General features: G+C 36.1%; 1 long non-coding RNA gene across 2 annotated transcripts in view; it reads left to right on the top strand.

The window, feature by feature from the left end:
- Window positions 1-23,218, top strand: part of LOC113961478 — a 159,957-nt gene that overhangs the window by 113,450 nt on the left and 23,289 nt on the right. The gene's annotated exons all lie outside the window — the stretch shown is intronic.

Genomic DNA, 23,218 nt, shown 5'->3' with positions numbered 1-23,218 from the left:
CAGAGCACAGTGGTAGTCAAGGTACGAGATGAATACAATCAGTTTTCAAATTTTTATATAGAAGCGGTAGATAACATACCATTAACTTTTAAAGAAAATGAAAGGATTTGATTGGAAGCCATTTTTCCAATTTTTTTCCTAATATCTCAAGGCACAAACAAATGGTCACACTAGTCCACCGCAACACCTCAGCTGTGGAAGCTGTCGATACACATGCTCATAGCTCTCAGTAAATGGGGGAGAAGATGTAGAATAATAAGTTTTAGGGGAATAATTAGTCACAAAGATAGCTATGATAAAGGCAAATATGATACAAGATTGGATAGAGTTAGGCATTTCCGGGAATGTGGGTGCTTTTTTACAAAAGCTCAATATTAAACAAAGAACTTGAGAATGACATTGGCAAAAGAACAAATGGGTATTACCTGGTCACAAATAACTTCAGCCTGCAGATGAAAAAATCTAACATGTGACAGGGATTTATTGCAGAAGAATATGCTTGCACCTTGCTGGAAAAGTAATTAAAACCTTGCTGTTTCTGGGGATTTTGACTTTTATTCTTTCCGTGCTAGGTGCTAAACCTAGAGAGCAGAAGCAGTGGTTTCTTAGTGAAGTTTTGTTTGCTGAAGGAACTTGTTTGTGTAGTTATCTTTGCTTTTGACAAATGTTGAACGAACTGAATGGGCAACACTACTTGTCTCCACTAATATAACTCATACCACAGTAAGGCAAAGTTTATGCTGACGTCATACAGCAAAAAAACTCATCTGCAATTTTTTTCAAAATGCCTGTGTGAAAACCAAACCTAAATTCCCTTGTGATCAGAAAAAGAACAGTGCCTCTCCTGAGCCTGAGTCAGAAGGTTAGAACATTAGCCTTCATTTCTTATACAAAGGCAAGTGCCAAGCTATGCAAAGACCTGGTGCAAAGCCAGCTGGCACCAGACACTTCTGACCTGCAGACCTGATGTGGGAACTAGAGAAGCCAGTTCCAGAAAAAAAGCAAAGTACTTGATTTTAAAGGAACTGTATCAAAAATGAATCACAAACCAAACTGGTGCACTATAAATATTTCATGAAAGATATACATAAGTAGTATAATTTTATGTTCCATTAGGAAAGAAAAGATACTTACTGCTGAAATCCCAATAAACCTTATGATGGAAAGAAATAGTAAAATGTGGCACAGCCTATTAGGGCTAAATTATCCTTGCACTTTAGATGCTTAAGGGATTTGAGAGGGAATGCATGTCTTTGTGTGTCTTTTCTGGAAGTAGGTCCTTCAGCAAAAAATATCAGTGTTTTCTGTTATTTATTAAGTAGTCACTAGCATAAAGCTGTCATTTTCCAAATGTGTTAAGTAGATGCACTTAATTTACCATTCTGTTTCTAAGGAGAGGAATCAACTCTTTAACCTTGTTTATATTCTATGGTTACATAAAAGAGTCTGATCATGTCTTATCATGGGTTCTAGCTGCATCATTTCTTAAATATCTCCATTTTGCTTGATACTACTGTGCTTGACTTCTCTTTTGACCTGATTAAAGGTGAAAACCTTAACTCAAGAAGCACTCTGCAAAAAGATCTGATTCTCCCTTTCTGTTTCCTACTAACTCTTTACTTGTTCTCTTCTTGCAGCAAGTTACATAAGTGAGGTTGTGGAATCTCCTCTGGAGATATTCAAACCCCTCTGGACACAGCCCAGAGTAACGTGCCCTGGGGGACTCAGCCTGAGCAGGGAGGTTGCACTGGATGGGCTCCAGTGTCCCTTCCAGCCTCACCCATTCTCTAGGTGTGATTCTGGGACAGCACTGCTTTGGGCTGTGCTGCTAAAACTCTGTACACTTGATGCTCTTCTTACCAGCTGTCTCTGGGATAGTTTGGCCATATTTTTCTTTCTGCCAAATCAACCCACATATTTATCAGTAATGATACTACTAACAACAAAGTCACAGTGCCTTTTCTCTAAACCTTTCTTTGTTGGAGGAAATATAGTGCTTGTGGAGAGAAAGAAAGTTTGAAAGTTTTGGAGTCATACTATTAGTCAGAAATATATTATTGGCTCTATTTTTTATGGTGAAGAAAGGAAAGATATTTTGAAAATATAACAAACTTCCCTTGGAGATATGAAACTTGGTATCAAGTGTTAAATATTTTATTGCAATAGTAAAATGCTGTGGTCTAGAAAAGAAGCCAAAAAAAGTAAAAGCCCATATAGCAAATTAACTAAAATACTTGTGAATAAAATCCCTTGGTTTTCTTTTTTTTTCTTTTTTTTTTGTTTCCTTTAATAAAGAACATTTTCAACACAATTTCAGAATTGCAAAATAAAAATGCACTTTAGAGTAGTGATAGTGGATGAGCAAGACTTTTAAGGTAATGGTCAACTGGTGTGAGATACCTGTTCTTATAATTTCCATATTTAAGATAGGAATTTTAAAGTATGTGGGCTCTTACAAAATAACAGTTGCAGTATTCAACTCATTTGTTTCAGTAACAAATAGTGACTGTAGGAACATAATTTTAAGGTTCCTATCTTTGCAAACTGTGGCGTCAATTTATAAGGTGTAAAAATCTCTACTAAAATGATGTAAAATGGTTTTTTTTCAGATGAACTGCTGGTCCAAAATGCATTCAAACCTTGAATCTATCCCTCATTATATGCCTCTAAATCAGAAAATAATTTTAGTGTGACACACTGGAAAGAAAGTTAGACTTTTTTTCAAATTGTACAGGCTTTCCTCTAGAACAATTCCTAGACTAATGTTCCTCTTTGAAAAGAAAAGACTATGACGAAATTGGTTTCCAGTAAAAGTAGGATAGTATATTTTTATTGCTGCTGATTTGACTACATGGGTTTTAATCTTTTTCAATTGGATTCAATATTCTAAGTGATATGTTCTGAAGTAGTCTCTTTACATATGAGAAGGGTTAGTTTTATGGTAAGAAAGTTCTCTTTTCATAGTATGAAATAAAGTACCATTGGGATTTATGATGTATTACAGTAATCTTCCTTTTGTGTTTCAATATTTTTGAAGTATTTGGATTCAATAAAATACAATCAAGAAAGAATGTCTAATCCAAAAGTGTGAGATGCAAAGAAGGGTCAAATGAAATTGTTTACCAGTTACTTGTTTTTTAATGCAGCAGAATATCTGAGATTTAAGAGAAAAATCTTTAAACTTCTGCACTTTAAGCTTCTGCACTTTTCTGAAGAGAGAGGAGCTAATTAATACTCTATTATTATAGTACTTGAATCTTTGTATTAGAAGAGGACTCTCTGCTCTAATTGTTGTGCAAGGTATTACAACACAAAGTTTGCAGTCTGTGGTGCCATAAGACAAGAGTAGGGAGGACTGCACACAAAAGGTTTGCCTGGATTCACTTGGTAAGGCAGTCATCCATCCAGCTTAAATGTTAATGCATATTAATTGGGAGAGATGGAAAAGGTAGCTTCTTTTCTGCCCTTAATATGCCAAGCTCGTTCAGAGTGGAACCATGGTGTGTGAGAGCAGCTGTGGATGGGGCAGATGGCAGTGGATGGACGATGAATTTCACACCAAGGTTTGCAATTTTCACACTAAGGTTTGCAATGTTCACACCAAGGTTGAATACTGAAGATAACTTGTGCTGAGGATCCACAGACTACTAAGCAAAACAAAGTAGAGCAGCTAGGAATAGTATAAATACTAGGGTTTGGCTCACTCTCTGTTAAAGGGACTCACCTTTCCTAAATTTTAGTGGCTAAAATGTAGAAGTTTTTATCTGATTTACATGTCTGTTTTCCTGTAACAGTCAGTAAAAGCTGAATCAGTTTACTTGGTGGAGTAAAGACACTTTCCAAGCTATTTTTAGGGGATGATGAATCACCCTCTAAATTCTACTGACAGGAGTCCAGACTCCTCTGTTGCCAGCCAAAATGCAGTTAGTTGAGCTGAATCTCATCCTTGGATGAGCTGTCTTTCAGATATTCCAACCTCTTGCCCATTCATGTAGATCTTTGAATAAACTGCCTGAACTTCTCATCAGCTATCAGAAATAGGGTCAGAGCAGTAAACTGCAGCTTTTGATATGTATTATTGTCTTTCATGAGAGTCAGTGGACAAAGTGACAATGCCCTTTGTTAATAAAAGGTATGAGCATTTTGAGTAACTAGGTACTGTACTCTTACGAGATGAGGTATTTGAAACGATCCACACATAGCAAGAACATATAGTTATTGTAAAGAAAAAGGATTATAGGAAAGTATAGAAAAGTAAAACCACTAAATTATCTGTCTTTGTTGTTGTGACACATTTAATCACTTGGAGAACTCTGAATTAAAGTGTTGAGCTGTGTATCTGTTTATGGATTACAGATTAATACTGTGTATTATAGATCCTGCAAAATCTTTTAGACACTAACTCCACAGCATTATAAAAAGAAGATTTTCAGGAACTGATGAACTTTTGCATTACAGAAACATTGTCCTTGGAAGTTTTCCCAAGGTTTTGTTTCAAGGGACTGAAGGCAATATTACAGAAAATGGATTTCCACTGAGTCATGATGACAAAATTATAATTTTGCTCCTGGAAAAAAGAGAGACCTGAATGGTATCAGGAATTTGCACAAGGCATTTCTCTGCTTTCCATAAAATAAGTAATTTGACTTGGTGATATAGCAAAGCTTATAAAAGACATAATTTGCTGGGCATTTCTCTTTGCTCTATTACATTTTCACTTCTGAGGTTTTATTTTAATAAGGTTTCCTGCAACACTATACATATATTGCTTTGATAGTTATTTGATTATGTCAGATCAGGAGAAATTACTCATGACATTAGTAATACAATACCCTCCAGAAGGGTGTGTTTAAAGGGAGACATACACAGAACTGAAATATCAGTTAATATCAGTGTTTGAGCAACTGGGAGTTAGATTGCTGGTCACTGTGGGATAATTAATGGATTGATATTTTCTTGGTTGTTTTTTAAATGTTAATTCATTTTGAAAGATTTTATGCTCTTGAACATTAATACTTCAGTGGCTTATATGTACAGTGTGGCAGAAAGCCAATTTTTCCATAGTGCAGAAAAGATAAAAGCAGTACCAGCATATCTATAACCCACTAAGCCTTCAATAAATTAGAAGGACCTGTCTATGTCATGATATGGAAAAGAAGCAATGAAGGACACTAGTAACTTTGTGTTCTAAAGTTGTAACTTACGATTGTTTTAAATATCAAAACCAGAGTCTGAGTGACCAGTATTTGGCTGTGTGACCAGTATTTGGCTTATTTTAATTAATGTTTAAAACCATGGAAACAGATCAACATAAGTTGCTTCTTATGAACTCAGCTTTGGTTACATGCTATGCTACATCTCAGAATCCTGCTTAACAGGAGGTTTTCTAGATGGCATAAACGTTCAGAGAGTGCAGCAGATTTCATTTTGTCTGTGTAGCCAGTCTCCTTCCTTTTCTGCAGTCCAAGGGGTGTGTGACAGAGTGGGGTTGGTCTGTAGCTGTGAGGTTTTGTTGGCCAGTTCAACATCTAATTCCAATCAATGAAATCTACATTCTGACACATAAACATGGCTTTAAACACTTGACAGACTTTGTTTATGTTGTACATCAAACATGTTTGCTGAATGCATGACTACCATCTGACAACATAGCACCTAGGCTAGCGGATGTGCCATTATTGATCGTGTTCTAGCTGCGTTTTGGAAAAAAAATGTTTTCTGAATATTTTGTCCTAACTATCTTGAAGAAAGTTACACAAGTTGCACAATCATTCTAATTAATTCTTCAGTCACTGTTGTGGATTCATCCCTAAATGAAGCCATTCTAGAAGAGGTCAGCAATAAATCTTGTAGCCTTGTTGATGTTGCTATTAACAGGTCAGCCACTGGCAAGGAAATGCATATAGATTAGACCCCTGAAATGGTAAATGAGGACAGTGGATACTTCAGGTGACATATTAATTAATTACTTGCTTAACTTGAGTACAATAACCCATACAGTTCTCAGTGTTGGAAAAAAATATGTTCTATTCAGCAATTAATCATTATTCTTTGAAGTGTAATGAGCCCTTAGGAAAAAACATTGCAGTAGACAGCATAAGCTGACTAAAAAATGCTAAGAGTGAGTGTTCGTTATTACCTTTTAAGCCAACTGAAATATAACTACTCAATAACATGTTTCTGCAGTAAGAGAGAAATGAGCTTATCTGTATTGAGAACTTAGCATTATAAAAAAAGTGAACTGTAAAAATGAACTTATGTTAAGGAAATATAAATGAATTTAGAGAGGAACTAGAGTTTCGAGACCTGGTTCCGTATCTCTCTGCATTCTAAGACCACAATATTGTTGTTAAAAAGCAATAAATTTTCAGTGTAATCACAAGAACAATAAAAGTAATTATTCAAATACAAATAGAGTTACAAGTGCTCTCCATAACATCATTAGCAGGTATACCTAGGAGTTATGTTCATTTCTGCTTATATTTAAGCAAAGCAGCTAAAAATACCCAATGAGTAGTGATAAGTAGGAGTCACAGGAAGAATGATCAAGAAAAGAAGTGAAAATCCATATAACAAAGAATAGAAGGTTGGTTGTGTCATTCCCATCAATGGATCAAACTATATGCAGTGGTAATGGTTAACTAATACCTATGCAATGCTTATGTTTTACAACTCATATGTGATTGTAAGTTTAGCACATATTACCGCCATTGGAAACATATCACAAATGTGCCTCAGTTGTTTTGTTTGTGGTTTTTTAAAATATCCATGAGAACTATGACTCAATAGCAACTGAAAGAACACAGAATTTAATTTGATTTCCCTGGTTGTAAAGCAATGTGTTTCTTTACAATGGTTCAGCTTTGAAGATGGTCCCAGAGTTTCATCCTGCCTGCTCTCTGAATTAAAATAATAGAATAGCAAGCAAATGAAACAGGGCAATTTTCCTGAGTTTCCTATGGTGGTAGAATTTTACAGTGTCTGAATTCCATCCTCAGAGGGAAAGGCAGACACAATTTGAGTGAAGTGTATTACAATCCATGAGGATATTCCTGTATCCGCACTTTATTGTCAGTCTCAATGCCTTTATTTCAGCCTTTATACAGAACCTTAGTTTTGCCCTTGAGCCATCACAGACAGGGAACTGAGGAGTCACCTTGCATTATTTTTCTCCAGTGCTTCAAAACCATTCAAAATATACAGAAATGTTCACCAATAATCATGGGATTTTTTTTTCTCTAAAACATGAATGAGAAGGATGACTTGGTAGCGATGAACATTTTTATCACTTTCAACACTTGCTTTGGGAATCTGCCACGTGGCTTTTCCTCTTTTTTCCATGTCCCTGGAAACATTACAACTTTTGTATTTGTAATATAATAACTTTGTGTGTGGTACTTCTTGCCCCCACACACTATTCCAAAAGTCTGATACAGAATTCTCAGATCAAAAATACAAAATTTCCAATAATGTAAATGCAACAGTAACCAGTTCTAAACTAATAACAGGCCTCCCATTAAAATGACTTAATAATGCAGTCAAAAATACTAGTACATTATACAAGGTAACATTGCCTGGAGGAGCAGTAACATTTGATTGATAGTGCAGATATAGAATAGACAGAATAGAATAGACTATTTCAGATGGAAGAGACATACAATGATCATGTAGTCCAACTGCCTTAGATAATTTTATTTTTCAAGTATTGCAATGACACTGGAAATAAAAGCAACTACTTTAAAACACAAAGTAAAAAAATCACAGAATGCTGTTGCTGGGCTTGCTTGTGAAGTTCAGAGATTCAAATGCCCTCTTTCAAGGCAAAAAATGCACACTATATTTTCCACATAGCAACCTATTTTCAAGTGTGACCATGATCCATTTGGAATTAGAAGGTCGTGTTATTTTCATGATTATTAAATTATTTGGCTTTTCATTCTACCTGCTCCATAATATAATTAGGACCATATCTAATAGCAGCAAGAGGAGTCTGCAAACCCTGTTATGCCAGATATACAGAAATGAGCACTGTGTGGGAAGTGTAATTACTGAGCACTTTATAGAGCATTCACTGCTTGACTCCAAACTGGGAAGGGCTGCAAGCAAATTAGAAGACAAGAGCAGAATTGAAAATGGTCTGGACAAGTAGGGAATAAAAAAAGAGCACCATGAAAAAACTGAAGGCAATTCTATGAAGACAAGTGCAAAGTATCACGGATTACGATACGGATAATCAACTGCAGAGTAGAAGGTGGGGTATGCCTGGCTTAGCAGTACTGTCATTGAATCTATCATTCTGTTGTAGGGAGGAGAAAGAAAAATAGCAAATTGCACAGGGTATAGCATAGATTATACTATTTTTAACATAATCTTAAGAGAAGTTTCAGTATTATCTTCAGGTGTGTGTACCAGACTGCAATTTAGAGAGGAAAAGTTTACTTTGAAGAAGGGAAATAGGAATTTCCCTTCTTGTAGGTTACGAGATAAGATATTTGAGAAACAATTACAAACCTCTGGTTGTTTTATTTAGATAAGTTAATTTATAGCTGCTCTACTGAAACTATCAGAAATGTCCTGTCAGCTGACTCACGAAAGCCATTTTTTGCTCTTATCTTGCCCCACCCTCGCTTTTAGCTTAGACTGGTTTTATGTACCTTCCTTCACAGGCAGGCAAAGAACAGTGGAGTTGTCCAAGGTGAATTGATGGGTGACATAAACACATGACCTGAGATAAATTTAGTTTGGGGTTTTTTTTCCAATGGATCCACCTTGAAAACAGACATAGTAATAGTTTTCAAATGCTAAAGATTGCTGCAAAGATGAAGAGAAACAGTGTATTCATTGTGTGTAAGAGAAAAGGAAAGGATGTCAACTACTGCATGGAAATTATAGGTTAGACATTAAGAATTAATTTCCCATCTATAAGGATTGTTAAACACTGCAGCGGATTTCCTAGGAAGGCTGTGTAATCCCCGTTAGTGGGGATGGTGAAGAGTACACCAGGTAAATATTTGTCAAGAATTGTTTCGGTGTAGTTGATCTTGTCATGAGGATTTTTTCTGAAGTCTTCACTGAAAAGAGCTAAGTTTTTCTTGTTTGCCTGTTCTCACACACAACCCCGCCCCCCAAAGCAATTACAACAACCCCCCCAAAAAAGCCCCAAACCAGCTTACTTTTAATTGTTTTATATCAGTGAAAGCGAAAACTTAAACAGTAAAATTTCTACATTAAAAATTAATATGTATGTCCTAAACCAGAAAATGGCTACTGGCATCTGATCACACATGGATTCTTTTAAATTAAATGCTCTGACAATAAAGGCCAGATGCAGGCTAACCCAACTTTTATAGCATAAAGCTGGCTTTATTAAATGCTTCAAGGACTTTCTGAAGAAACAGTATTGTTCTGTTTTGCTTGTAAAAGTAAGTTTAACTCTCTGATACATTCAGAGCAATGTAGAGTTGCCTCCTGCAAAACTAGTCACATATTACTATTTTGCTGTTGATGGTTTTTTTCAATACCTTTCGGAAAAAAATCATGCTTAGTGTCCTTAATATTTATTTTACCAGAGTAAATTAAAAAAAGACATTTAGTCAGTCACTGGTGTATTCTGGCAAAAAGACAGCTGGATAAAATGATAGCAGATAATAAGAAACTCCCATTTATCATAGTGACTGATTTTTCAAAACACTCAACTACACTGAAACTAAGTACTATCAATCTTGCCTGGTAAATAAATCTTCCTGAGAACATACCCTACCAGAGCAGCTTCAAATGAAAGCTGCTAATTTCTCTTTCCTACCACCTGAATGCTTTTGTTGCCATGACAACTAACAAGTTTTAACTCCGGTCAAGGTTGAATGGGAAAAAACAATGTTTTGTAACCAGCTGATCTGCTTCCAAAATTACATGAAGGGATGGCTTTTCCATCTTGTTGATGGTGCATGGTCAGTACATAATTTTTAGCAATGCTGCTACTTAATAAAAGAATGAATATCCACTGATTAAAGGTATGTCAGAAATGAGTAATTATTTATGTAATTTTATAGCTTTATTATGAGAGAGATTTATTTTATCACTGAAAAACACGGCGTCTGGTTAGGGAGACTAAGGTGGAGAGAAATGGCTTGGCCTGATTCAGGATGGCACATGCAGCTCAAAAAGTGTGGAGTTTGGACTGGTTGTAAGTCAAGGTGGGCAGCAGGCAACTGATTAAGTGTAAGCAAAACTGTTAAGCCCCAAAACCAGCAAGGCCTAGACCATACAGTTGCTCAAGTCCTGATGCACGAGGCAAAACCGGTATTTTGGAAATCCCACCACTTAACCTGTTTTTGAACCAAGGGTGTCTCGATTTCCTTTCTAGGAAATTAAATTCCTCCTGGGCTGGGCCGAAGACCCCATTTTGAATGAAGTATTCTTAAAACTGAACATGATGGCCCACCTCATGGTCAGGCTGTTAATCTATTGATCACACTTTGGTGGCATTCTCTTTTTTGTTTTTTTTTTACAGCAGAGACCTGGTATAGGCCCCTAGCTGCAAGCTATGGTATTCCCTGCCCTTGCCCCAATATTTAGTGGCTGCAAGATAAGGTGTGTTTCTAGTTTAGGAATGTTGTTCCTTTCTCAGAAAAGAACCCTGAAATCTTAGCACCTATCTTGTGTTTCTGATGTGGATTCCACTAGACAGCTGAATTTATAAGCATTGTTGAGTGCAAGGCTTCAAATCTTGATCTTCTGCCATTGACATTTATAGGAATTTAGTGGTGCCTTTAAAGTATGTAGGAACTCAAGTTCCTTTGTTTCTTCTGTATAACGAGTTGTGAAGAATAGCAATTAAAACTATAGCTGAAGAGTTGTCTCTTTTGAGGACACAAGGGTCCAGCAAAAAAAAATTAATTATTACTTATTGGTTCTTTGGAAATCCTGACCCTTTGAGGAGTGGGGGAGAAAATCTTGCAAAATGTTAGATGGAAAGGCTTATTGTTTCCTAAAAAAAGCCTTGGTATGTTAGTTCCTATATCTCTCTCAAAACCCCCACTCTCTGCCAGGCAGAATGCTTAGGAATAATTTTCATTTTTATTTGCAGCTAAGAAGCTAAAGGACTGAAGAGGGTGGGATGGCAGATGCATTGTCTGTATCCTTAACAGAAAATCTTAGGGTTGGCAGAGCTTGCAGGGTCCATAGGAGAAATGTGGTGAAACATAAATTGTAACAAGCTTGAAATCACATGTGAACTACTATTGAACCAGAACAGGAGAGACTGCAGACAAGATGTATAGAATCTGAAATCTGCTCTATCTGAATTTGTCACCGAAATTAACTGCCTCTGTGTCTCTGGACTCTCAGCAAGAAGAAATTATTATGGCTGCTAGACCTCAATCACAGCTGCTTAAAATACTGTGACTTTGCAAAGGAAAGGAAGGTAATGTTTTTAACCTAAGCAACAGACTTGCTTAGAAATGCAAGTCAGAAGTGACTTTTGTCTTGCAAAGGTGACAGAACTTTCCTGGAGAGGGCTTGTGTACACAGTGGTGTCCCTGATCAGTGCCAGGCCACCTCCTGCCATTCTCTGCCAAATTCCCTCCACAGCTTCACCACAACCTCTTGTGGGGTGGGGTGGGGAGAATGGATGAGGAATAGGAGACCATGTCTGGAAACAGAATTCAAAACAAGGGGAAGAAACGGGGAATCCTCTATGTTGGAAATATACTTTCTTCCATTACCTGTTTAAGTCTCAGCAGATATAAGGAAGAATTAGACTGCTTAACCTGGGTCAGAAAAGGCAGCTGAACAACAGGTTAGTAGATTCAAACTAACAAAATAATAAAAAGATAGTTTCCAAAGGAAGAGATTATATGCAGAAGTATGACAAACTTCAAAATCAGTGATAAATGTCTTTGAAGGGTGAAAGAATAGAGAATGCTTTCTAATTATAAATTAGAAATGCAAAGATTAATTTATGTCTAAACTAAATATTATAATTTCTAGTTATTTGTATAAATACCACAATTTATCCTGCTATTTAACAGCTTCCTAGAGTGAATTAGTGAGGGGTGAAGGGTTCAGCTCAGCTTGCCTCCCTTGTCAGAGGCAAATAAAGTTTAATCAGGGTCAATAAGGTTCATGCAGCCACTCTGTTCTAGAAACTGAGAATGAGACTTCAACATGTAAATGAAGAAATCAAAATTGTTTGGCTTAGCATGTAGTCTACAAATTAGTAATGGTCACAAAAGGTAGATCTAAATCCAGAAGAAGGAAATTAGTCATTTAATAACATGAGTAAACAGAAATCTTGTTCAGATGAAGATGCTGGAGTTAAATACATGCTATGGCAGGACTTTGAATTGAGCAGGGAGCCACTGCTCTGAGAGTGGCAGAATACTTGAAGCAAAGGAACACTCTCTTGAAAAGAGATGCTGAGGGCTGATTCAGAAGCATATTTTTTGCCAGGAGAGCCAATTTCCAGTCCTTTTGTGCTTTGAATTCTGCTAACTCTATTATGGATTTACAAGGAGAGAAAAGGAGGAAGCTGACTAACAAGATGTGTCTGACAAAATTTCTTTGAGGAGTATTAAAGTACAATCAAAGTGGTTTTGCTCTAGTCCTACCTCAGATTCTGGTTGTTATATATAGAAATTGCAGAAATGAAAGGAATAAAAGAGTCTTCCAGGAAACTCTGCACTTGAATAGACTTTGCATACTGAACTGTATTCTTACTATTTTGAATTTAGAAATTATGGACTTTTGCAGGTATTAGTAAACTTTTAGTTTCAATGAATTATTATTCTTTTTGGGAAGCTTCTTTTTGTGCTGGTAAGAACCAGTCCCATAAATTGGAACATAAACTTATTTTTTGTGGAGGCATGGGGAAAGAACATTTATCAGACTATGGTCTTGGGAGCAAAAATGTCACAGCTAACAAAATTCCGTAGAAGCCAGATAATATATAATACTAAACCAAGTCCACAAATTATTAATTTTGTAATAGTTGCTGTAGTCTTGCTCTGGTATATTAATCTAGTGGCTGATTTGTACACTAAAGTAATTACAATAGTTCAGTAAAAGGTAAAGCAGAAGAAGTAATTTGTAACAATAGCAGTAGTTGCAAATTGTCTACATAATCCTTAATAAAATCAACCGTGGTAGCCGAGCATGTTCTGAACTCGCTTTCTCTGTTTCCCAAACTGCAGAAGAAGAAAAAGAAGTATGTGGCTTCTCTTTTGCAAAGCCCTCTTTGGTTCTTTGACTAATATATTTGTATCAAACAATCATGCATTTTATCCTTAATGAAAGTTTATTGGTAATAATATTTATTGGAAATAATTGGTTCATTGTTTTCATGAAGGAACATTTTGGACCAGAAGACAACAGAAATCTAATCTGATGGTAACTTGTTTGTTCCTTGGGTTCATTATTTAGTGTTTTCTGATATTAACTGTAACATGCTCTACTGAGAGAAATGGCCATCACTTATTCCAGTGGCAATGGTTTGATGGAAAATGTGACCACAATATCATTCTGTATGAAGTACAAACTGTGAATGTTTGATCAGTGTACAAGAAAGGAGAAAAAAAAATATGAGGTAATAAAAAAAAATGGAAGGAGAGAGAAATGAAAAGCTAAAACATGCAGAATGAGGCTGGTATAAGGTGTCAGGGACAGACATCTTCCTCATAATCTTTTTTTCTCCCTGCTGAGGCTTGTTCACTATCTAGTCCTGAATACTCATATGCTAGAATTGAGTGTCAATTTTGCAAACCAAATAATAAATCCATCAGTAGAATTTTTCTTTAAAATAGGTAATTTACCATGTGGTTAAAACATAAAAATATAAGAAGAAAGTGTAGGAAATAAAGACATAGAAATCTGAATAAAAGCTTGATCTAAGTATATGAGATATGCCTAACAAATCCAGAAAATTAGGGACTAGCCCCAGATACCAACCTGAATAAGTTCTGAATTCACTGACTTGAACAACAGAGCTCTGATGTGAAGGAAGTGACCCTGTCAACATGATATATACCAGGCTGCAGAGCCTATACGTTGAGGTGAAATTCAATGCTGTTCTTCAAAGAGTTGCAGCTCATAACTCAAACCCGTGGAAGGCCCATGGCATAATTTTGAAAGCCCCAAGGAGCTATCTAAATTAGTGCAATCTGTCTCTGCCTACAGGCCAGCAGCACTGCAAGTTCTCTGCAGCAATACCTGCAACAGTCCTGGTTTTGAAAAACCTGCCCCATTTTCAAGCTTGTTTCAGGCATGTCCCTTTTTGCAGGGTTTGTGAGATGCTCTTTAGAGGCCAGCTGGGACGTACCAGTACTTTGTGCCAAACCAGTTATTTCACTCAGGTGAAAGTGAGAAACAAAAACCTCATCCCAGGAAAACAGTATTGGTGGCTTCAGATACACAGGATAGAACTGTGTGTGTTATTGAATTATACTGATCTATTATTACTGCAGAGAAGAATCGAATCTGGATAATCCATCTCATAAGATATAAATACCTTAAACTGTGCAGTGTAAAGATGATGACACCAGAACGGTTCATGTTCAAGACCAGAAACCATAACAGCATCTGTTTAAGCTGTTGAAGCCTCTGTATGTGAATGATCTGGTGAGGTCACATATATTAGCACAAACTGCAGCAGACTTAGGTCTCAGGTATCCACAGTAAAGTTAAGAAGTATACATCAGGGTGGAACTTGGTGTGTAGATTCTAAAATGTAAATGTATGTAGATTCTAGTAACTGTGAGTGATGTTTTGTGGACTTTTGAGTAATTTGGGATCAGATTTTGAAGAATTGGCATGAAATTAGAGTTACTAGAATGGCTGGAAGCCATTGAATTCTGAGAGTCTGTGAATACATGGAAAATAATGAGTCAGAACCATATCATGGCTGTAAAATTGTATTAAGAAGTCACTTGTAGACTTGGAAAGCATACTAGTTTCAGTGAAGCCATGTCAGTTTACACCACCTAAAAATTGGCTTTAAGGATATTGAGCAGAAGATAATCTATTTGAGTAGGTGATTTTTTTCTGGTAGGAAAAAATATTTAAAAATTGTTTTCTATGCTAATTATTCTAAAACTTTTACTTCTGGGTAATCTTTTACTGTTCACCTGAATTCTTGCAAATAAACACATTTCTGACTTCTGATTGGGATCTTCAGAACTATGATTTAAATACCCTATTAGAAAAGTTGCATTAAACATATAATCACAAAAGTAAAACCCAGGGTATGTCCCTGTGACAGAGACAACTGAGTTCATAGTTGACACAGTATTCCTGCAGAAAACAAAGGTATGTTTTATTAGCAGTAGGTCAAATGTTGAAGTGAACAATGAAATCTGTATTATTTTTACTGATTAAATATTTCAACAGTTTTCTTGGAAGCTTCCACTTCTGTATTAGTGCCATTCAAAACAACAATTGAAGGTAAGACAAAACCTAAGGACTAGTAAATCAGTTCACAGCTATCTAAGGTTAGAGACAACTTGGCAAGGAAAGGAAGCAAGGCTTCCAAACTCCCAGGTTCAGTATCAGTTTGTAATGTAAACCTGCTTATTCATCTTTGTAGCGCTCAGTGGAACTGAACTGATTGGCACACACTGTTTTCTGAAAGCAGCAAAGTCTCTAGAGACAGACATTCCCTTTTCCATTGAAGATAAGCTCTTCTGTCTACTGCTTTTCCTCAGAAGTTAAAGCAGATTTTTATGCTTACTTGGCAATCTAAAAATAGCACTGCTGAATATGCTTTTAACTCCTTAAATCTACTTCAAACGTTGTTTTTTTTTTTTTAATCTGTAACATTAACACTGCTGTGGAATGCTATTCTCAAAACTCTGCAGCTCTTGGAAGAGAAAGTGATCATTGTGAGAGACTTTGTCCTAATGACCTGTGAGCTGTAGAATCCGCTGGGGCCTTGTTAAGCATCTCTTTCTGAAGCTGCCAAGGTGGACAGCAATACCTTCTGGAAAGAAGGCTTTTTGTAGTGTCATACAGGCAGCATGGGCTTAGAAATTCAGACTGTAAGCAATGTGCTTACATGGGTTACAAATGCCCACTATTGGGTATTGAGAAATACTTATTGGAAGAAAAATTAAATTTAAAATTTTTGAAAAAATTCCTAATATTAATTTTTTTAAAGAAATATTTTTTTTTTGACAGCAGACAGATTATTCTATCACTCGAATTTCGGTTCAAAAGTTCTCTAATTTCTGCTAAGAGCTGTGAGGTGCTAGGAGAGAAAAATCAATATTTAAAATAAGATATCACTCCAGACTAAGCAATATATTTTCTTGTATGTATATTTTTTCCTACTTGAGAAAAACTTCTTTTCCCTGGTTTAAAAAGGTGGTTCTTCAACACACACAGCACTAAGCGCTTGAGTAGTCCTGTGGACTACAGGAGGTTGAGGAATGGGTGGGAAAAGCACTTTTACAGACTTCTTTTAGCTGCTTAGATAATCAAATGGCTGTTCCTATGAGCAATTACTAAATATTGCATGAGTGTATCTTGAGGTAATGTAGTATTGTGCCCTCCCAGTGCTGGAAGAAAATACCCAGATCAAAGATTATCTCAAAGATGATCTCAATTAGTTTAAGACATAAGCCTTAAGTAGGATAATTAAGAGAGAAGTAGTGAACATCTGTTATCTTGTGATAATAGTATCTTCGGAAATGAAAATTACGTGAGGGTATTATAAAATATATAGTTCCAAAAACACGGAGCTTTTGAAAGACAACCTTTGTAGGAAGAAATGATGAATGGAAAGAGATTGATTAGAACCACCTGCTGTTTACTGTGGGATGTTAGAGGTGATTATAAGGAAAAAAAACTTACACTTATTTCAGTAACATTAAGGATAAAAATTAAATCTGATGTGGCTAGAAAGGAATATAAGAACTGCTAAAAATGATAAAATGAAGCATCTAAAAGCTGCAAAGTATTTAGTACATAGCAAGGTAGGACAGAATATTATATAGCTGCAAATATAGAAAAATAAAATATGAACAAATAGTACTACTCTTTTATCCTCAGTAAGTAGCTTTAGGCATAAATGTTGTCCTCTAGAATCTTTTTTTTTTTTTTGCAAAAGGAATAAAGATTTTTAAATAAGGGGAAGAATCACTAAAAATTTATTAAGCACCCTGTGAGCATTGTGGTAGTTTTTGAGGTCCTGCAAGGTCATTATTGGTGATTGAAATCTGATCACTTTTAAAACCCAACATGCCCAAGAAACTGGTTTGTCATATTTTAATAAACTGAAATTCCTACTTATAGAAATACCACTTTATATACCACATTATTTTCATTTTTTTTGAGTGCTTGGATATGTCCTATATATTTACAAGGCATTAATCTACTATATGAAAATGTAGTATCATCAGCAAAGTGAAAAACATCTGTCGTGAATGCTAAATTCCTTCTTTAAAGTATGAGGTATTTGGATTGCACATCAATACAATTATTTTTATTTTTCAAAAATTAGGATAAAAAAATTGTCTGAAGATGATTGAATACCAGTACTGTGTTACAGGATTGGCTGAAAAAAAGAAGAAAACATAAAAACCCTTCAAAAATTGCCCTATCTGAAACACATGCATCACAGTAATCAAAAAAAAAAGGTGGACTTTCTTAAAGGTGCTCACACTTTCAAATGTTATCTCAGATTACACTGGCTGTGCTAGGAACCTTTTCCTTAGTGAAAGCATTCGTTTGTTTATACGTGTTAATACATATCAAATAAAGATTTAATTACATTTTAAATTGTACTCTTTAGAACAGTGCTGATTTGAGAACAACCTTCACTTGTGGGGGAGAAAATAAAACCTCAGTGGGTCATTGTTGCCAAAGTCAGTGAAAATTCTTACTTAGAGAATTGCTGTCACCTGTACAGTCCTTGTGTGCTTTTAGACAGACTTGTGCGCTGTCGTGTTCCTGCCTGTCCTGAGACACTGGGATCTGGGAATCTCTTTCAATATTTAAAACCCTTTTTTCATTCTGGTTCCAAGTGAGGGAAATGCTGTTTCACACCTGCATGCTATTAGAGCTGACTCCACGCAAGCAGTGAGGGAGCTCAGGCAGGCCCATGGGCTAACAGACTTCAAGTGGAATACCATTGCAAACAGATCTGCACTTGTGTCCTTAACACTTGGCAATTTCTGCCCTATTATGTTTCTAGAGTCAGGCATTTCCAGCCTACTGCATGAACGCTGGCAGCTTTTAATGAGCACTTCACTCAGAATGGCAGCTGCTGCTCAGCACTTGGGGCTCCTGGACTGTCCAGCTGGGTATATTAGGATTTTTTATACTCCTCTATATAACTGTGTTTGCCTGAATGAATTCCCCTTGTTGGATTTCCCTGACAGAAACCTGTGTCAGTGACAAAGGTTCTAGTCCCTAGCATTATGGTTTCTCAGAAAAGATAAGTTTTAAAGCTAAATTTTAAAGCTAAGTTTGAATATCTGACCATGGGAATACAAGACAGATACTGAATAATGTTAAAAAGAAGGATCAGTGGTTAAAATGAAAGGTTAATTATTTAATTTCTGTGTGATGTTATGTAACTTTCTAAAACCAGAGACACATTAGAAAAAACATTGCAGAGTCACTTGCTGAGTGATAATGGCAATTCCAAGTTTTTCAGCACTTTTGAAAAAAGTTAATATAATTTGCTAATTACTAGTATGCGAAGTGTCTGAAGGGCATCAATATCAACAGAGAATGTTGTCTCTTTAGGTACATTGTGAAAGTAAGATGTGGCCTTACCCCTAGAGAAGGGAAGGAAAGGAATCACTTTCCTATTTGACAGAACAAAAAATGTGTGGCAAGACAAGGAAATGAACTAAGTATTTTGGATATGGTATTTTAGACAGTATCACCTTCCCTTCTTAGGTAAGGAGTGTCCCTTGTCAAACTTAGAACTCTTCATTTTGTCAAGATAAAATGTCAGCCCTCAAAGTCCTACATATACTCCCTCTGGGATCACACCTGGATAGAATATCTTCAGTGATGGAAACCCTGCATTTGTGAATTGAGTCTTGTTTCTTACTGAATTCTATTTCCTTTCATGCTGCTAAGTAGAAATGCAGGTTGATGTGACAGCTGCCAATCCTGGTTTTATGCAGTCATTGAAGATGCAGTTATCTTTTTACTGAAACCTAAGCCATACATTCCAGGGTATGAAATCTTCAGTTGGATTCCCTTCTTTTTATAATACATATCTTGTAGGTATAATAGAGATCATATAAACTGAAGTTTAAAAAAAAAAGGAAAAAGGGTGTTTTTTGACCTGTCTCCTTCTAGTGAACGACTGAAAGGTTATTCCCTAGGAAATGTTGAGGTAATTTGTTACCTTGTTTTATGAGTGTGCTGTTAAATAGCTGATATATTTCCAATGAAAGGTGGCTGCAGTGGTGAAGGTAAATCGATTGCTTTGGTGAAATAATCCCGAGAGCTGGGTAATTGATTGCGTTTTACTTTCGGTTTGCACAATCTTTTGATGTTCTTTGGGACCAAAAGCAGTAAAGAGTCAGAAGGTTGCTTTTATTTATTAATGAGGATTTCTTAGCACCGAATCTATCTGAATGCAAAGCAAAAGTTAAGAGAGAGAGAGAAATGCAGACAAATGAAAACTCCTTTTCCTCTCTCTCTCTCCATCCCACCCTTTCTTTTTCTCCTCTCTCTTTGGCAATAGTAATTCATTCTCTTGGTCCGGGAAATTGAAAAAATAAGGGAAGTGAGTGCAAGGCAGCTGAGGTGAACATCAACACCAGGACAATAATGCATAGATGCACACACAAGGCCTTTGCTTTAATTTGCTGCCTAGCATTTCAGCTCAATATATTCTAATGCAGAGTGTCAAATTTTCAAGAAAATAAAACTTTCCAAAGTATTTCCTGGCTGCTTGACATGTCAGTACATTTTTTCCCCCTTTTTTAAAATTCTTACTAAAACATTTACATTTATCATGTCTGTTAATTAATGTTGCATCTGTATTCGCCACAGCTTTATTCTTCTCCAGGGCCTGCTTAGCTTGAAGAGGCAATTGTTATAAAAAATGCCAACAAAGTATTATGACAAATCCATCTACAAGAATTCCTAAGCTTCTGGTATAAGAAGAATTAGAAAAGCTGAGATAAGCAGCCCTGCATTGTTTCTTGGCTTATATTCATGAAGGACTTTACGCATTTGTACAAAAACCAGAATTATTATTGAATAGCTGTAAGATGATCATTAGAGACTCAAACTGCAGCAGGAAGTTCCACTAAGCTCAGAAACATCCTTAAATTTTATTCCCAAGAGGAGAACACTCATTATGTGCCCTTTTTTCACTAGGCATCTGAAAGAGGGAATCTAGTATTCCGAGTAAATTAAGAGGAGAAATGTATCTTTTCTTTTTTGAGGGGGAAAAATATAAATATTTAAGAGTTTCTTTATCCTACAAATCCCTACTTTCGAGTATAAGAGAAATTTCCAGATCGAATAGAAGCTTCAAGATCAGAATGGGAGGATTAGAGTGATAATGCCAGACTTAGCATCAAACTTGGTTTCATCTCTTGAAATACGATCCACTACAGAGTGAACAGTTTTAAGATCAAGTACTTTAAGTAGATCTGGCTACAGCTTTTTCTGAGGATATAGTCTGAGGTGGTGACATTGTATAATTACCTTCAAGATGTGTAAATGACTGTGCCAGCTACAAGATGGTACATAAATGGTCCCAGATAGGAGGTCTGTACTACCAGTGAGCAGATCTACCATATGTTGATGAGGTGAGCAGCCAAGCAGAAATTTGGAAGACATAAGTTAAAAATAGGTGGATAGTGGTATATAAAGAGAAGGATCTAAAGCTAAAGCAGGGGGAATAGGGAGGCACAGAGGGAAGATACTAGTATTGCTTGTGGACAAGTGGAGCAGATGATCACTTGTTTCATGTAGGGAATTGATATAGTCACTGAATTATGAGTCTGGTTAATATAGGCCTAATTTTTTTTGTTTCATAGTGAAATCATCATGATTTAAATATCATTCTCCTTGAGGTTCCAGGCCAAAAATACTTGAAAGTCGCTGTGCAAGAACAAGATTATTGCTACATATGTGATGCCTTTGATATTGTCCAATAGACAAGATGAAGAAAAGATCTCCAGACTTTAAAATTATGCACAGTTGCAGCCTGAGCCAATTCTTCCTTTTATAACAAAACTAAGTTGCTTGGAATTGCTGTAGCTAAAACTGTAGTCGACTCATGATCTATTTATTCATTAAAGTAGAACAATCTTATAAGCTGGTTGTACATGTGCTTATGATGAAGGAAAGCTGGGTTTCATGCTGGGTTCTCTCTGTAGCTTGTCTACATTAAGCTGTGCTCTCGGGGTGACAGAATAAAGTATCAATTTGTGGCCTGTTGGGAGTACACTGACCCGAGTATTGGAAAAGAATTTAATGTGCTTTAAATTTTTACCTGCAAAACAGGCAGCCTATCCAACCAGTTACAAACCCTGTCAGCTTAAAAAGTTAAGTGGAATAAATGCCTTAGTAGAAACGGTGCTGGAACAGAGAAAGTAAGATAAAATTTCTTGTTACAGTTTGGAGTCTTGAGGGTGACATTTTGAGAAGGAAAATCTTATATGGAGAAAAGTATGTTGAAGAGATAATACTTATCCTTAAAGGAATCTTATTGTGTAAAATTATATTATTATTTTTAAAATGCACATGACAGCCGATGTGGGTAACTTTTATTAAATACTTTATCTAAGCACAGACTTTTGCTGTGATAAAGTAAATGTTTTTCATTTCTGTTAAGGTGACTTGAAAGGAAAAAAGGGTAAGGGTCCCTTCTTTGCTTCCATTTAGCATGTACAATTCAGTGAAAAGCCCAAAATTATAATGTGGCTTTGAGGATTGCCTATCCTCATTTGAATTATTTGAATCTTCTCTCTTTTTGCATTAGCATTTCAATATTTGGGTTTATTTCTATATTTAGGCATTTTACCATATTTAACCTTTTTACTAAGACCTTATAATCTCTTTTCTTGGGTGATTCTTGGGTAATTTCAGTAATTGCAGTAAGAGGTCACCAGTGACAGAACTATTGCTGGAAAGGACTTCTGGGAACTATCAACTCCAGGCCCTGCTTGAGGTGGTACTATTACTAGAACTTGGTCCAGCCAACCCTGGCCTTGTTTGGCTGAGTCTTGAATACCTCCAGGGTGTTCTTGCTGAAAAGCCTGTCTCTGTGCAACACTACCTTCCTTGAGAAAAAGGTTTTTATTTGATGTCTACATGACTCCCCTTCAACCTGTTGGGGTTTTTTTTTCTCACTTTCATATTAATCTTGAGGTTTTTTGAGCATTAAAAAAATAAAAAAGCCTTTTGCTGCTTACATCTCAATTCTGTTGTCCTGTTATCAAAAGCTGACAAAATCTTCTGTGGTTTGTTGTTTGTTTTTTTGGGGGGTTGTGCGTTTTGTTTTTTTTTAATTGAATCTCGCAGTATAGTCAGAGAAGAAAAAATGAGTTACTTCTAAGAATTCTGTTTGTGGTCTTTCATATAGACCACAAACTTTTTTTAGGGAGTAAACAAGCAGAAAAACTGAAATGAATAGATTTTCAGGCTCCTTTATAAATGGAGAACAAACTTTACTTTCCTTATGTGAAATAGTGAAAACTTATCTTTTGGGTTTTCAAGTAATAAGTGCTATAACTGGTTGTCAAAAATAACTTAAATTTTGTCTGAATATCTAGTTATCATTTTATGGTAAGATAGATGAAAACAGTATCACAGTAATCCCAGTGTATTGGATAATCTAGTCCCAGTGAGCTCTTTGAAATCTTTTTACACCTTCGAAGTGCAGTACGTTACCTAATCCTGACTGCATCTCGTGGGCACAGGATTCTTGTGGGAAATAATTACTGGTGGCCTCCTCAGCATGTGCTCTTTCCCAAGACTTCCTTATGTATCCTGGCCATCTGAAGAGGTAATTTAAGAGAAACCAGTCTTTTTTACAATTTCTCAATCATTTTATATCCATGAAGAAAAATTAGGAGAAACTTCTAGTTAAGACACTTTTTTTAGCACATTATTAGAACAAATTGGACTTTAACAAGTGGTGGCAAACCACTTGGGTGCTTGTTTTGCAGTTAAGTTACAGTCTCTATCCAAAAGTTTTTGCCTCTGGTTTACATTTTTGTTGAAACTGAGACCCCCTATGATC

Source organism: Neopelma chrysocephalum, unplaced genomic scaffold (genome assembly GCF_003984885.1).
Source record: "Neopelma chrysocephalum unplaced genomic scaffold, ASM398488v2 Primary Assembly neopelma1_97222, whole genome shotgun sequence".
NCBI lineage: Eukaryota > Metazoa > Chordata > Aves > Passeriformes > Pipridae > Neopelma > Neopelma chrysocephalum.
Note: the sequence above shows the minus strand (reverse complement) of the source record. Positions and strands in the feature narration are given on the sequence as shown.